The sequence below is a fragment of the Schistocerca gregaria genome, chromosome 8, assembly GCF_023897955.1.
Source record: "Schistocerca gregaria isolate iqSchGreg1 chromosome 8, iqSchGreg1.2, whole genome shotgun sequence".
NCBI lineage: Eukaryota > Metazoa > Arthropoda > Insecta > Orthoptera > Acrididae > Schistocerca > Schistocerca gregaria.
The window spans coordinates 96,074,651-96,090,426 of NC_064927.1; the positions used below are offsets into that span (position 1 = coordinate 96,074,651).

At 51.6% G+C, this 15,776-nt stretch overlaps 9 non-coding genes across 9 annotated transcripts; all 9 read left to right on the top strand.

The window, feature by feature from the left end:
* Positions 1-165: 165 nt before the first annotated feature.
* Trnag-ccc (transfer RNA glycine (anticodon CCC)) lies at positions 166-237 on the top strand. The gene has a single exon. It is a non-coding gene; the product is annotated as a tRNA-Gly (tRNA).
* Positions 238-1,915: 1,678 nt separating this feature from the next.
* Trnag-ccc (transfer RNA glycine (anticodon CCC)) lies at positions 1,916-1,987 on the top strand. Its single transcript has one exon. It is a non-coding gene; the product is annotated as a tRNA-Gly (tRNA).
* Positions 1,988-3,665: 1,678 nt separating this feature from the next.
* Trnag-ccc (transfer RNA glycine (anticodon CCC)) lies at positions 3,666-3,737 on the top strand. Its single transcript has one exon. It is a non-coding gene; the product is annotated as a tRNA-Gly (tRNA).
* Positions 3,738-5,425: 1,688 nt separating this feature from the next.
* Trnag-ccc (transfer RNA glycine (anticodon CCC)) lies at positions 5,426-5,497 on the top strand. Its single transcript has one exon. It is a non-coding gene; the product is annotated as a tRNA-Gly (tRNA).
* Positions 5,498-7,175: 1,678 nt separating this feature from the next.
* On the top strand, positions 7,176-7,247 carry Trnag-ccc (transfer RNA glycine (anticodon CCC)). Its single transcript has one exon. It is a non-coding gene; the product is annotated as a tRNA-Gly (tRNA).
* A 1,678-nt stretch (positions 7,248-8,925) lies between these two features.
* Positions 8,926-8,997, top strand: Trnag-ccc (transfer RNA glycine (anticodon CCC)). Its single transcript has one exon. It is a non-coding gene; the product is annotated as a tRNA-Gly (tRNA).
* A 1,678-nt stretch (positions 8,998-10,675) lies between these two features.
* Positions 10,676-10,747, top strand: Trnag-ccc (transfer RNA glycine (anticodon CCC)). The gene has a single exon. It is a non-coding gene; the product is annotated as a tRNA-Gly (tRNA).
* Positions 10,748-12,425: 1,678 nt separating this feature from the next.
* Positions 12,426-12,497, top strand: Trnag-ccc (transfer RNA glycine (anticodon CCC)). Its single transcript has one exon. It is a non-coding gene; the product is annotated as a tRNA-Gly (tRNA).
* Positions 12,498-14,175: 1,678 nt separating this feature from the next.
* Trnag-ccc (transfer RNA glycine (anticodon CCC)) lies at positions 14,176-14,247 on the top strand. Its single transcript has one exon. It is a non-coding gene; the product is annotated as a tRNA-Gly (tRNA).
* Positions 14,248-15,776: the final 1,529 nt, after the last annotated feature.

Sequence of the window (15,776 nt, forward strand, 5' to 3'; positions counted from 1 at the left end):
CGGAAGTCAGTCCTGCGTCTAGTTACAGTGCATCGCCCTGGGAGCGGCGTGGACCCGCGTTCGGGTGTGCTGGCGGGCAGGGCGCCTGCAGAAGGGTCGCTTCGGCCTCTGGTGGGAGCAGGGGCGGCAACGGATCGCGACACAGGATGCGTGCAGCGGAATGCAGCGGTGGTGGTGTAACGGTCAGCATGGTTGCTTCCCAAGCAGTTGATCCGGGTTCGATTCCCGGCCACCGCAAAAGGACTGTCACTTTTGCGTAGCGCAATAGTGTGTGTTCAACACCATGCGATCCTCGAAATTGCCAAGTGTCGCTGCACAAGTAGTATCTGCTCGTCTCTCGCCTCGTTGCAGCTAAGTGGGCGGCCCCTTCATCGTGTGTCGACTTGGCTCGACTGCCGCTCGCTGCCGCTCGGCGGTAGGGCCAATATGACAGAAGCAGTACGACAATCGGCTGCGAGAAACACGGTAATCAAGAGTACCTTTCCTTTTCAATTCGAAAAGCTAAATTTTCATTTACAAATTTCCCAATTCTCACTGCTCCCCTACAGTGTTATCTACGATATTTGAGAAATTATCTGTGGATTCGTACGGTTCTGTTACTGCCAAATTCGTTCCTGCACTTTACTTTCGCTCTTTTTGCAAAGAACCTCTTTAAATTTTGGATCCTATGTTCGTTAACGTAATTTAAGTTGCTGTGGGAGGCATCATAGCACATCAACACTGTAACACAAAAGGGGGAGAGTGGGGGTGAAAGGGGAAAGGTCCAATAGCACGCAGAGATCCCGCCTATCACCCATGTAATCACTAACCACGCCCACCTCTGCTTAACTTCATTAATCGAAAGGGAGCCGGCCGTTGGCGACCCCTGAGCGAAACGTTCAGACTTGTAGCTCGATGTGCAGATCATTTGGAATCTACGTGGCAGAGTCTCGCGGGAGACTGCATTTCCTATTAGCGGAGAAAGTGGGATGGCCTGTGGAGGGATCGAACCCATGACCTTCTCGCTACCAGCACGACGCTATACCCCACAGGGCTAACGAGCCACGCAACACTGTCGCATCAGCAGTCCAAAACCGCAAAATCATCTCCTCTTCCTTAAAAACGGCCCCGCCAATCACGTGAGCATGTATCTCTTTTCCTTGACTTTCTCTCACCTTATACTTGGAACCCAGAGCAGCAACACCACGAAGACGAAAAACGGCCCTGAGAAGATTTCTCATCTCAGCCTGGAAAATTGACGTTCCGGTACCAGTAATCGAACCCTGGCCTCCTGTGTGAAAGCCAGGTATCCTAGCCACTAGACCATACCGGACATACCTCAAGTATCAGCTACGTGTGAATGGGTCCAGATATATTTCTCCTCCACGAACTTTACGGCCGAATCTGGCGCCAACGCTGAACTCTGTCCGCCACCACGATCCCGCTTACTCACTCCCAAAGCGCCCAAGTCATACTACACAAACATCGCTTTCAGTCTCAAGTGTGAGTAGCAAAACAATAATTAGTAATAACTGGAAACAAACACTCTCACGTTGACGCAAAGGAGCCTGGGTGGTAATAAACTGTAAATGCGGCCTTACCTCGCAAAAGCTATGCTGTGCGTTTCACCGTCGTGGAGAGAAAATGAAATGGCTGGGGAGAGGGTCGAACGTACGCCCTTGAGAAGACGTCACGCGCTGCCCACTGCGACAGGGAAGCACACAGGAATTCTTTTCCCACCATGCCGAACACGAAAGGGTGGACTTCTCAGCGGAAGTCAGTCCTGCGTCTAGTTACAGAGCATCGCCCTGGGAGCGGCGTGGACCCGCGTTCGGGTGTGCTGGCGGGCAGGGCGCCTGCAGAAGGGTCGCTTCGGCCTCTGGTGGGAGCAGGGGCGGCAACGGATCGCGACACAGGATGCGTGCAGCGGAATGCAGCGGTGGTGGTGTAACGGTCAGCATGGTTGCTTCCCAAGCAGTTGATCCGGGTTCGATTCCCGGCCACCGCAAAAGGACTGTCACTTTTGCGTAGCGCAATAGTGTGTGTTCAACACCATGCGATCCTCGAAATTGCCAAGTGTCGCTGCACAAGTAGTATCTGCTCGTCTCTCGCCTCGTTGCAGGTAAGTGGGCGGCCCCTTCATCGTGTGTCGACTTGGCTCGACTGCCGCTCGCTGCCGCTCGGCGGTAGGGCCAATATGACAGAAGCAGTACGACAATCGGCTGCGAGAAACACGGTAATCAAGAGTACCTTTCCTTTTCAATTCGAAAAGCTAAATTTTCATTTACAAATTTCCCAATTCTCACTGCTCCCCTACAGTGTTATCTACGATATTTGAGAAATTATCTGTGGATTCGTACGGTTCTGTTACTGCCAAATTCGTTCCTGCACTTTACTTTCGCTCTTTTTGCAAAGAACCTCTTTAAATTTTGGATCCTATGTTCGTTAACGTAATTTAAGTTGCTGTGGGAGGCATCATAGCACATCAACACTGTAACACAAAAGGGGGAGAGTGGGGGTGAAAGGGGAAAGGTCCAATAGCACGCAGAGATCCCGCCTATCACCCATGTAATCACTAACCACGCCCACCTCTGCTTAACTTCATTAATCGAAAGGGAGCCGGCCGTTGGCGACCCCTGAGCGAAACGTTCAGACTTGTAGCTCGATGTGCAGATCATTTGGAATCTACGTGGCAGAGTCTCGCGGGAGACTGCATTTCCTATTAGCGGAGAAAGTGGGATGGCCTGTGGAGGGATCGAACCCATGACCTTCTCGCTACCAGCACGACGCTATACCCCACAGGGCTAACGAGCCACGCAACACTGTCGCATCAGCAGTCCAAAACCGCAAAATCATCTCCTCTTCCTTAAAAACGGCCCCGCCAATCACGTGAGCATGTATCTCTTTTCCTTGACTTTCTCTCACCTTATACTTGGAACCCAGAGCAGCAACACCACGAAGACGAAAAACGGCCCTGAGAAGATTTCTCATCTCAGCCTGGAAAATTGACGTTCCGGTACCAGTAATCGAACCCTGGCCTCCTGTGTGAAAGCCAGGTATCCTAGCCACTAGACCATACCGGACATACCTCAAGTATCAGCTACGTGTGAATGGGTCCAGATATATTTCTCCTCCACGAACTTTACGGCCGAATCTGGCGCCAACGCTGAACTCTGTCCGCCACCACGATCCCGCTTACTCACTCCCAAAGCGCCCAAGTCATACTACACAAACATCGCTTTCAGTCTCAAGTGTGAGTAGCAAAACAATAATTAGTAATAACTGGAAACAAACACTCTCACGTTGACGCAAAGGAGCCTGGGTGGTAATAAACTGTAAATGCGGCCTTACCTCGCAAAAGCTATGCTGTGCGTTTCACCGTCGTGGAGAGAAAATGAAATGGCTGGGGAGAGGGTCGAACGTACGCCCTTGAGAAGACGTCACGCGCTGCCCACTGCAACAGGGAAGCACACAGGAATTCTTTTCCCACCATGCCGAACACGAAAGGGTGGACTTCTCAGCGGAAGTCAGTCCTGCGTCTAGTTACAGTGCATCGCCCTGGGAGCGGCGTGGACCCGCGTTCGGGTGTGCTGGCGGGCAGGGCGCCTGCAGAAGGGTCGCTTCGGCCTCTGGTGGGAGCAGGGGCGGCAACGGATCGCGACACGGGATGCGTGCAGCGGAATGCAGCGGTGGTGGTGTAACGGTCAGCATGGTTGCTTCCCAAGCAGTTGATCCGGGTTCGATTCTCGGCCACCGCAAAAGGACTGTCACTTTTGCGTAGCGCAATAGTGTGTGTTCAACACCATGCGATCCTCGAAATTGCCAAGTGTCGCTGCACAAGTAGTATCTGCTCGTCTCTCGCCTCGTTGCAGCTAAGTGGGCGGCCCCTTCATCGTGTGTCGACTTGGCCCGACTTTGCTCGACTGCCGCTCGCTGCCGCTCGGCGGTAGGGCCAATATGACAGAAGCAGTACGACAATCGGCTGCGAGAAACACGGTAATCAAGAGTACCTTTTCTTTTCAATTCGAAAAGCTAAATTTTCATTTACAAATTTCGCAATTCTCACTGCTCCCCTACAGTGTTATCTACGATATTTGAGAAATTATCTGTGGATTCGTACGGTTCTGTTACTGCCAAATTCGTTCCTGCACTTTACTTTCGCTCTTTTTGCAAAGAACCTCTTTAAATTTTGGATCCTATGTTCGTTAACGTAATTTAAGTTGCTGTGGGAGGCATCATAGCACATCAACACTGTAACACAAAAGGGGGAGAGTGGGGGTGAAAGGGGAAAGGTCCAAGAGCACGCAGAGATCCCGCCTATCACCCATGTAATCACTAACCACGCCCACCTCTGCTTAACTTCATTAATCGAAAGGGAGCCGGCCGTTGGCGACCCCTGAGCGAAACGTTCAGACTTGTAGCTCGATGTGCAGATCATTTGGAATCTACGTGGCAGAGTCTCGCGGGAGACTGCATTTCCTATTAGCGGAGAAAGTGGGATGGCCTGTGGAGGGATCGAACCCATGACCTTCTCGCTACCAGCACGACGCTATACCCCACAGGGCTAACGAGCCACGCAACACTGTCGCATCAGCAGTCCAAAACCGCAAAATCATCTCCTCTTCCTTAAAAACGGCCCCGCCAATCACGTGAGCATGTATCTCTTTTCCTTGACTTTCTCTCACCTTATACTTGGAACCCAGAGCAGCAACACCACGAAGACGAAAAACGGCCCTGAGAAGATTTCTCATCTCAGCCTGGAAAATTGACGTTCCGGTACCAGTAATCGAACCCTGGCCTCCTGTGTGAAAGCCAGGTATCCTAGCCACTAGACCATACCGGACATACCTCAAGTATCAGCTACGTGTGAATGGGTCCAGATATATTTCTCCTCCACGAACTTTACGGCCGAATCTGGCGCCAACGCTGAACTCTGTCCGCCACCACGATCCCGCTTACTCACTCCCAAAGTGCCCAAGTCATACTACACAAACATCGCTTTCAGTCTCAAGTGTGAGTAGCAAAACAATAATTAGTAATAACTGGAAACAAACACTCTCACGTTGACGCAAAGGAGCCTGGGTGGTAATAAACTGTAAATGCGGCCTTACCTCGCAAAAGCTATGCTGTGCGTTTCACCGTCGTGGAGAGAAAATGAAATGGCTGGGGAGAGGGTCGAACGTACGCCCTTGAGAAGACGTCACGCGCTGCCCACTGCGACAGGGAAGCACACAGGAATTCTTTTCCCACCATGCCGAACACGAAAGGGTGGACTTCTCAGCGGAAGTCAGTCCTGCGTCTAGTTACAGTGCATCGCCCTGGGAGCGGCGTGGACCCGCGTTCGGGTGTGCTGGCGGGCAGGGCGCCTGCAGAAGGGTCGCTTCGGCCTCTGGTGGGAGCAGGGGCGGCAACGGATCGCGACACAGGATGCGTGCAGCGGAATGCAGCGGTGGTGGTGTAACGGTCAGCATGGTTGCTTCCCAAGCAGTTGATCCGGGTTCGATTCCCGGCCACCGCAAAAGGACTGTCACTTTTGCGTAGCGCAATAGTGTGTGTTCAACACCATGCGATCCTCGAAATTGCCAAGTGTCGCTGCACAAGTAGTATCTGCTCGTCTCTCGCCTCGTTGCAGGTAAGTGGGCGGCCCCTTCATCGTGTGTCGACTTGGCTCGACTGCCGCTCGCTGCCGCTCGGCGGTAGGGCCAATATGACAGAAGCAGTACGACAATCGGCTGCGAGAAACACGGTAATCAAGAGTACCTTTCCTTTTCAATTCGAAAAGCTAAATTTTCATTTACAAATTTCCCAATTCTCACTGCTCCCCTACAGTGTTATCTACGATATTTGAGAAATTATCTGTGGATTCGTACGGTTCTGTTACTGCCAAATTCGTTCCTGCACTTTACTTTCGCTCTTTTTGCAAAGAACCTCTTTAAATTTTGGATCCTATGTTCGTTAACGTAATTTAAGTTGCTGTGGGAGGCATCATAGCACATCAACACTGTAACACAAAAGGGGGAGAGTGGGGGTGAAAGGGGAAAGGTCCAATAGCACGCAGAGATCCCGCCTATCACCCATGTAATCACTAACCACGCCCACCTCTGCTTAACTTCATTAATCGAAAGGGAGCCGGCCGTTGGCGACCCCTGAGCGAAACGTTCAGACTTGTAGCTCGATGTGCAGATCATTTGGAATCTACGTGGCAGAGTCTCGCGGGAGACTGCATTTCCTATTAGCGGAGAAAGTGGGATGGCCTGTGGAGGGATCGAACCCATGACCTTCTCGCTACCAGCACGACGCTATACCCCACAGGGCTAACGAGCCACGCAACACTGTCGCATCAGCAGTCCAAAACCGCAAAATCATCTCCTCTTCCTTAAAAACGGCCCCGCCAATCACGTGAGCATGTATCTCTTTTCCTTGACTTTCTCTCACCTTATACTTGGAACCCAGAGCAGCAACACCACGAAGACGAAAAACGGCCCTGAGAAGATTTCTCATCTCAGCCTGGAAAATTGACGTTCCGGTACCAGTAATCGAACCCTGGCCTCCTGTGTGAAAGCCAGGTATCCTAGCCACTAGACCATACCGGACATACCTCAAGTATCAGCTACGTGTGAATGGGTCCAGATATATTTCTCCTCCACGAACTTTACGGCCGAATCTGGCGCCAACGCTGAACTCTGTCCGCCACCACGATCCCGCTTACTCACTCCCAAAGCGCCCAAGTCATACTACACAAACATCGCTTTCAGTCTCAAGTGTGAGTAGCAAAACAATAATTAGTAATAACTGGAAACAAACACTCTCACGTTGACGCAAAGGAGCCTGGGTGGTAATAAACTGTAAATGCGGCCTTACCTCGCAAAAGCTATGCTGTGCGTTTCACCGTCGTGGAGAGAAAATGAAATGGCTGGGGAGAGGGTCGAACGTACGCCCTTGAGAAGACGTCACGCGCTGCCCACTGCAACAGGGAAGCACACAGGAATTCTTTTCCCACCATGCCGAACACGAAAGGGTGGACTTCTCAGCGGAAGTCAGTCCTGCGTCTAGTTACAGTGCATCGCCCTGGGAGCGGCGTGGACCCGCGTTCGGGTGTGCTGGCGGGCAGGGCGCCTGCAGAAGGGTCGCTTCGGCCTCTGGTGGGAGCAGGGGCGGCAACGGATCGCGACACGGGATGCGTGCAGCGGAATGCAGCGGTGGTGGTGTAACGGTCAGCATGGTTGCTTCCCAAGCAGTTGATCCGGGTTCGATTCTCGGCCACCGCAAAAGGACTGTCACTTTTGCGTAGCGCAATAGTGTGTGTTCAACACCATGCGATCCTCGAAATTGCCAAGTGTCGCTGCACAAGTAGTATCTGCTCGTCTCTCGCCTCGTTGCAGCTAAGTGGGCGGCCCCTTCATCGTGTGTCGACTTGGCTCGACTGCCGCTCGCTGCCGCTCGGCGGTAGGGCCAATATGACAGAAGCAGTACGACAATCGGCTGCGAGAAACACGGTAATCAAGAGTACCTTTTCTTTTCAATTCGAAAAGCTAAATTTTCATTTACAAATTTCGCAATTCTCACTGCTCCCCTACAGTGTTATCTACGATATTTGAGAAATTATCTGTGGATTCGTACGGTTCTGTTACTGCCAAATTCGTTCCTGCACTTTACTTTCGCTCTTTTTGCAAAGAACCTCTTTAAATTTTGGATCCTATGTTCGTTAACGTAATTTAAGTTGCTGTGGGAGGCATCATAGCACATCAACACTGTAATACAAAAGGGGGAGAGTGGGGGTGAAAGGGGAAAGGTCCAATAGCACGCAGAGATCCCGCCTATCACCCATGTAATCACTAACCACGCCCACCTCTGCTTAACTTCATTAATCGAAAGGGAGCCGGCCGTTGGCGACCCCTGAGCGAAACGTTCAGACTTGTAGCTCGATGTGCAGATCATTTGGAATCTACGTGGCAGAGTCTCGCGGGAGACTGCATTTCCTATTAGCGGAGAAAGTGGGATGGCCTGTGGAGGGATCGAACCCATGACCTTCTCGCTACCAGCACGACGCTATACCCCACAAGGCTAACGAGCCACGCAACACTGTCGCATCAGCAGTCCAAAACCGCAAAATCATCTCCTCTTCCTTAAAAACGGCCCCGCCAATCACGTGAGCATGTATCTCTTTTCCTTGACTTTCTCTCACCTTATACTTGGAACCCAGAGCAGCAACACCACGAAGACGAAAAACGGCCCTGAGAAGATTTCTCATCTCAGCCTGGAAAATTGACGTTCCGGTACCAGTAATCGAACCCTGGCCTCCTGTGTGAAAGCCAGGTATCCTAGCCACTAGACCATACCGGACATACCTCAAGTATCAGCTACGTGTGAATGGGTCCAGATATATTTCTCCTCCACGAACTTTACGGCCGAATCTGGCGCCAACGCTGAACTCTGTCCGCCACCACGATCCCGCTTACTCACTCCCAAAGTGCCCAAGTCATACTACACAAACATCGCTTTCAGTCTCAAGTGTGAGTAGCAAAACAATAATTAGTAATAACTGGAAACAAACACTCTCACGTTGACGCAAAGGAGCCTGGGTGGTAATAAACTGTAAATGCGGCCTTACCTCGCAAAAGCTATGCTGTGCGTTTCACCGTCGTGGAGAGAAAATGAAATGGCTGGGGAGAGGGTCGAACGTACGCCCTTGAGAAGACGTCACGCGCTGCCCACTGCGACAGGGAAGCACACAGGAATTCTTTTCCCACCATGCCGAACACGAAAGGGTGGACTTCTCAGCGGAAGTCAGTCCTGCGTCTAGTTACAGTGCATCGCCCTGGGAGCGGCGTGGACCCGCGTTCGGGTGTGCTGGCGGGCAGGGCGCCTGCAGAAGGGTCGCTTCGGCCTCTGGTGGGAGCAGGGGCGGCAACGGATCGCGACACAGGATGCGTGCAGCGGAATGCAGCGGTGGTGGTGTAACGGTCAGCATGGTTGCTTCCCAAGCAGTTGATCCGGGTTCGATTCCCGGCCACCGCAAAAGGACTGTCACTTTTGCGTAGCGCAATAGTGTGTGTTCAACACCATGCGATCCTCGAAATTGCCAAGTGTCGCTGCACAAGTAGTATCTGCTCGTCTCTCGCCTCGTTGCAGGTAAGTGGGCGGCCCCTTCATCGTGTGTCGACTTGGCTCGACTGCCGCTCGCTGCCGCTCGGCGGTAGGGCCAATATGACAGAAGCAGTACGACAATCGGCTGCGAGAAACACGGTAATCAAGAGTACCTTTCCTTTTCAATTCGAAAAGCTAAATTTTCATTTACAAATTTCCCAATTCTCACTGCTCCCCTACAGTGTTATCTACGATATTTGAGAAATTATCTGTGGATTCGTACGGTTCTGTTACTGCCAAATTCGTTCCTGCACTTTACTTTCGCTCTTTTTGCAAAGAACCTCTTTAAATTTTGGATCCTATGTTCGTTAACGTAATTTAAGTTGCTGTGGGAGGCATCATAGCACATCAACACTGTAACACAAAAGGGGGAGAGTGGGGGTGAAAGGGGAAAGGTCCAATAGCACGCAGAGATCCCGCCTATCACCCATGTAATCACTAACCACGCCCACCTCTGCTTAACTTCATTAATCGAAAGGGAGCCGGCCGTTGGCGACCCCTGAGCGAAACGTTCAGACTTGTAGCTCGATGTGCAGATCATTTGGAATCTACGTGGCAGAGTCTCGCGGGAGACTGCATTTCCTATTAGCGGAGAAAGTGGGATGGCCTGTGGAGGGATCGAACCCATGACCTTCTCGCTACCAGCACGACGCTATACCCCACAGGGCTAACGAGCCACGCAACACTGTCGCATCAGCAGTCCAAAACCGCAAAATCATCTCCTCTTCCTTAAAAACGGCCCCGCCAATCACGTGAGCATGTATCTCTTTTCCTTGACTTTCTCTCACCTTATACTTGGAACCCAGAGCAGCAACACCACGAAGACGAAAAACGGCCCTGAGAAGATTTCTCATCTCAGCCTGGAAAATTGACGTTCCGGTACCAGTAATCGAACCCTGGCCTCCTGTGTGAAAGCCAGGTATCCTAGCCACTAGACCATACCGGACATACCTCAAGTATCAGCTACGTGTGAATGGGTCCAGATATATTTCTCCTCCACGAACTTTACGGCCGAATCTGGCGCCAACGCTGAACTCTGTCCGCCACCACGATCCCGCTTACTCACTCCCAAAGCGCCCAAGTCATACTACACAAACATCGCTTTCAGTCTCAAGTGTGAGTAGCAAAACAATAATTAGTAATAACTGGAAACAAACACTCTCACGTTGACGCAAAGGAGCCTGGGTGGTAATAAACTGTAAATGCGGCCTTACCTCGCAAAAGCTATGCTGTGCGTTTCACCGTCGTGGAGAGAAAATGAAATGGCTGGGGAGAGGGTCGAACGTACGCCCTTGAGAAGACGTCACGCGCTGCCCACTGCAACAGGGAAGCACACAGGAATTCTTTTCCCACCATGCCGAACACGAAAGGGTGGACTTCTCAGCGGAAGTCAGTCCTGCGTCTAGTTACAGTGCATCGCCCTGGGAGCGGCGTGGACCCGCGTTCGGGTGTGCTGGCGGGCAGGGCGCCTGCAGAAGGGTCGCTTCGGCCTCTGGTGGGAGCAGGGGCGGCAACGGATCGCGACACGGGATGCGTGCAGCGGAATGCAGCGGTGGTGGTGTAACGGTCAGCATGGTTGCTTCCCAAGCAGTTGATCCGGGTTCGATTCTCGGCCACCGCAAAAGGACTGTCACTTTTGCGTAGCGCAATAGTGTGTGTTCAACACCATGCGATCCTCGAAATTGCCAAGTGTCGCTGCACAAGTAGTATCTGCTCGTCTCTCGCCTCGTTGCAGCTAAGTGGGCGGCCCCTTCATCGTGTGTCGACTTGGCTCGACTGCCGCTCGCTGCCGCTCGGCGGTAGGGCCAATATGACAGAAGCAGTACGACAATCGGCTGCGAGAAACACGGTAATCAAGAGTACCTTTTCTTTTCAATTCGAAAAGCTAAATTTTCATTTACAAATTTCGCAATTCTCACTGCTCCCCTACAGTGTTATCTACGATATTTGAGAAATTATCTGTGGATTCGTACGGTTCTGTTACTGCCAAATTCGTTCCTGCACTTTACTTTCGCTCTTTTTGCAAAGAACCTCTTTAAATTTTGGATCCTATGTTCGTTAACGTAATTTAAGTTGCTGTGGGAGGCATCATAGCACATCAACACTGTAATACAAAAGGGGGAGAGTGGGGGTGAAAGGGGAAAGGTCCAATAGCACGCAGAGATCCCGCCTATCACCCATGTAATCACTAACCACGCCCACCTCTGCTTAACTTCATTAATCGAAAGGGAGCCGGCCGTTGGCGACCCCTGAGCGAAACGTTCAGACTTGTAGCTCGATGTGCAGATCATTTGGAATCTACGTGGCAGAGTCTCGCGGGAGACTGCATTTCCTATTAGCGGAGAAAGTGGGATGGCCTGTGGAGGGATCGAACCCATGACCTTCTCGCTACCAGCACGACGCTATACCCCACAAGGCTAACGAGCCACGCAACACTGTCGCATCAGCAGTCCAAAACCGCAAAATCATCTCCTCTTCCTTAAAAACGGCCCCGCCAATCACGTGAGCATGTATCTCTTTTCCTTGACTTTCTCTCACCTTATACTTGGAACCCAGAGCAGCAACACCACGAAGACGAAAAACAGCCCTGAGAAGATTTCTCATCTCAGCCTGGAAAATTGACGTTCCGGTACCAGTAATCGAACCCTGGCCTCCTGTGTGAAAGCCAGGTATCCTAGCCACTAGACCATACCGGACATACCTCAAGTATCAGCTACGTGTGAATGGGTCCAGATATATTTCTCCTCCACGAACTTTACGGCCGAATCTGGCGCCAACGCTGAACTCTGTCCGCCACCACGATCCCGCTTACTCACTCCCAAAGTGCCCAAGTCATACTACACAAACATCGCTTTCAGTCTCAAGTGTGAGTAGCAAAACAATAATTAGTAATAACTGGAAACAAACACTCTCACGTTGACGCAAAGGAGCCTGGGTGGTAATAAACTGTAAATGCGGCCTTACCTCGCAAAAGCTATGCTGTGCGTTTCACCGTCGTGGAGAGAAAATGAAATGGCTGGGGAGAGGGTCGAACGTACGCCCTTGAGAAGACGTCACGCGCTGCCCACTGCGACAGGGAAGCACACAGGAATTCTTTTCCCACCATGCCGAACACGAAAGGGTGGACTTCTCAGCGGAAGTCAGTCCTGCGTCTAGTTACAGTGCATCGCCCTGGGAGCGGCGTGGACCCGCGTTCGGGTGTGCTGGCGGGCAGGGCGCCTGCAGAAGGGTCGCTTCGGCCTCTGGTGGGAGCAGGGGCGGCAACGGATCGCGACACAGGATGCGTGCAGCGGAATGCAGCGGTGGTGGTGTAACGGTCAGCATGGTTGCTTCCCAAGCAGTTGATCCGGGTTCGATTCCCGGCCACCGCAAAAGGACTGTCACTTTTGCGTAGCGCAATAGTGTGTGTTCAACACCATGCGATCCTCGAAATTGCCAAGTGTCGCTGCACAAGTAGTATCTGCTCGTCTCTCGCCTCGTTGCAGGTAAGTGGGCGGCCCCTTCATCGTGTGTCGACTTGGCTCGACTGCCGCTCGCTGCCGCTCGGCGGTAGGGCCAATATGACAGAAGCAGTACGACAATCGGCTGCGAGAAACACGGTAATCAAGAGTACCTTTCCTTTTCAATTCGAAAAGCTAAATTTTCATTTACAAATTTCCCAATTCTCACTGCTCCCCTACAGTGTTATCTACGATATTTGAGAAATTATCTGTGGATTCGTACGGTTCTGTTACTGCCAAATTCGTTCCTGCACTTTACTTTCGCTCTTTTTGCAAAGAACCTCTTTAAATTTTGGATCCTATGTTCGTTAACGTAATTTAAGTTGCTGTGGGAGGCATCATAGCACATCAACACTGTAACACAAAAGGGGGAGAGTGGGGGTGAAAGGGGAAAGGTCCAATAGCACGCAGAGATCCCGCCTATCACCCATGTAATCACTAACCACGCCCACCTCTGCTTAACTTCATTAATCGAAAGGGAGCCGGCCGTTGGCGACCCCTGAGCGAAACGTTCAGACTTGTAGCTCGATGTGCAGATCATTTGGAATCTACGTGGCAGAGTCTCGCGGGAGACTGCATTTCCTATTAGCGGAGAAAGTGGGATGGCCTGTGGAGGGATCGAACCCATGACCTTCTCGCTACCAGCACGACGCTATACCCCACAGGGCTAACGAGCCACGCAACACTGTCGCATCAGCAGTCCAAAACCGCAAAATCATCTCCTCTTCCTTAAAAACGGCCCCGCCAATCACGTGAGCATGTATCTCTTTTCCTTGACTTTCTCTCACCTTATACTTGGAACCCAGAGCAGCAACACCACGAAGACGAAAAACGGCCCTGAGAAGATTTCTCATCTCAGCCTGGAAAATTGACGTTCCGGTACCAGTAATCGAACCCTGGCCTCCTGTGTGAAAGCCAGGTATCCTAGCCACTAGACCATACCGGACATACCTCAAGTATCAGCTACGTGTGAATGGGTCCAGATATATTTCTCCTCCACGAACTTTACGGCCGAATCATGCGCCAACGCTGAACTCTGTCCGCCACCACGATCCCGCTTACTCACTCCCAAAGCGCCCAAGTCATACTACACAAACATCGCTTTCAGTCTCAAGTGTGAGTAGCAAAACAATAATTAGTAATAACTGGAAACAAACACTCTCACGTTGACGCAAAGGAGCCTGGGTGGTAATAAACTGTAAATGCGGCCTTACCTCGCAAAAGCTATGCTGTGCGTTTCACCGTCGTGGAGAGAAAATGAAATGGCTGGGGAGAGGGTCGAACGTACGCCCTTGAGAAGACGTCACGCGCTGCCCACTGCGACAGGGAAGCACACAGGAATTCTTTTCCCACCATGCCGAACACGAAAGGGTGGACTTCTCAGCGGAAGTCAGTCCTGCGTCTAGTTACAGTGCATCGCCCTGGGAGCGGCGTGGACCCGCGTTCGGGTGTGCTGGCGGGCAGGGCGCCTGCAGCAGGGTCGCTTCGGCCTCTGGTGGGAGCAGGGGCGGCAACGGATCGCGACACAGGATGCGTGCAGCGGAATGCAGCGGTGGTGGTGTAACGGTCAGCATGGTTGCTTCCCAAGCAGTTGATCCGGGTTCGATTCCCGGCCACCGCAAAAGGACTGTCACTTTTGCGTAGCGCAATAGTGTGTGTTCAACACCATGCGATCCTCGAAATTGCCAAGTGTCGCTGCACAAGTAGTATCTGCTCGTCTCTCGCCTCGTTGCAGCTAAGTGGGCGGCCCCTTCATCGTGTGTCGACTGCCGCTCGCTGCCGCTCGGCGGTAGGGCCAATATGACAGAAGCAGTACGACAATCGGCTGCGAGAAACACGGTAATCAAGAGTACCTTTCCTTTTCAATTCGAAAAGCTAAATTTTCATTTACAAATTTCCCAATTCTCACTGCTCCCCTACAGTGTTATCTACGATATTTGAGAAATTATCTGTGGATTCGTACGGTTCTGTTACTGCCAAATTCGTTCCTGCACTTTACTTTCGCTCTTTTTGCAAAGAACCTCTTTAAATTTTGGATCCTATGTTCGTTAACGTAATTTAAGTTGCTGTGGGAGGCATCATAGCACATCAACACTGTAACACAAAAGGGGGAGAGTGGGGGTGAAAGGGGAAAGGTCCAATAGCACGCAGAGATCCCGCCTATCACCCATGTAATCACTAACCACGCCCACCTCTGCTTAACTTCATTAATCGAAAGGGAGCCGGCCGTTGGCGACCCCTGAGCGAAACGTTCAGACTTGTAGCTCGATGTGCAGATCATTTGGAATCTACGTGGCAGAGTCTCGCGGGAGACTGCATTTCCTATTAGCGGAGAAAGTGGGATGGCCTGTGGAGGGATCGAACCCATGACCTTCTCGCTACCAGCACGACGCTATACCCCACAGGGCTAACGAGCCACGCAACACTGTCGCATCAGCAGTCCAAAACCGCAAAATCATCTCCTCTTCCTTAAAAACGGCCCCGCCAATCACGTGAGCATGTATCTCTTTTCCTTGACTTTCTCTCACCTTATACTTGGAACCCAGAGCAGCAACACCACGAAGACGAAAAACGGCCCTGAGAAGATTTCTCATCTCAGCCTGGAAAATTGACGTTCCGGTACCAGTAATCGAACCCTGGCCTCCTGTGTGAAAGCCAGGTATCCTAGCCACTAGACCATACCGGACATACCTCAAGTATCAGCTACGTGTGAATGGGTCCAGAAATATTTCTCCTCCACGAACTTTACGGCCGAATCATGCGCCAACGCTGAACTCTGTCCGCCACCACGATCCCGCTTACTCACTCCCAAAGCGCCCAAGTCATACTACACAAACATCGCTTTCAGTCTCAAGTGTGAGTAGCAAAACAATAATTAGTAATAACTGGAAACAAACACTCTCACGTTGACGCAAAGGAGCCTGGGTGGTAATAAACTGTAAATGCGGCCTTACCTCGCAAAAGCTATGCTGTGCGTTTCACCGTCGTGGAGAGAAAATGAAATGGCTGGGGAGAGGGTCGAACGTACGCCCTTGAGAAGACGTCACGCGCTGCCCACTGCGACAGGGAAGCACACAGGAATTCTTTTCCCACCATGCCGAACACGAAAGGGTGGACTTCTCAGCGGAAGTCAGTCCTGCGTCTAGTTAC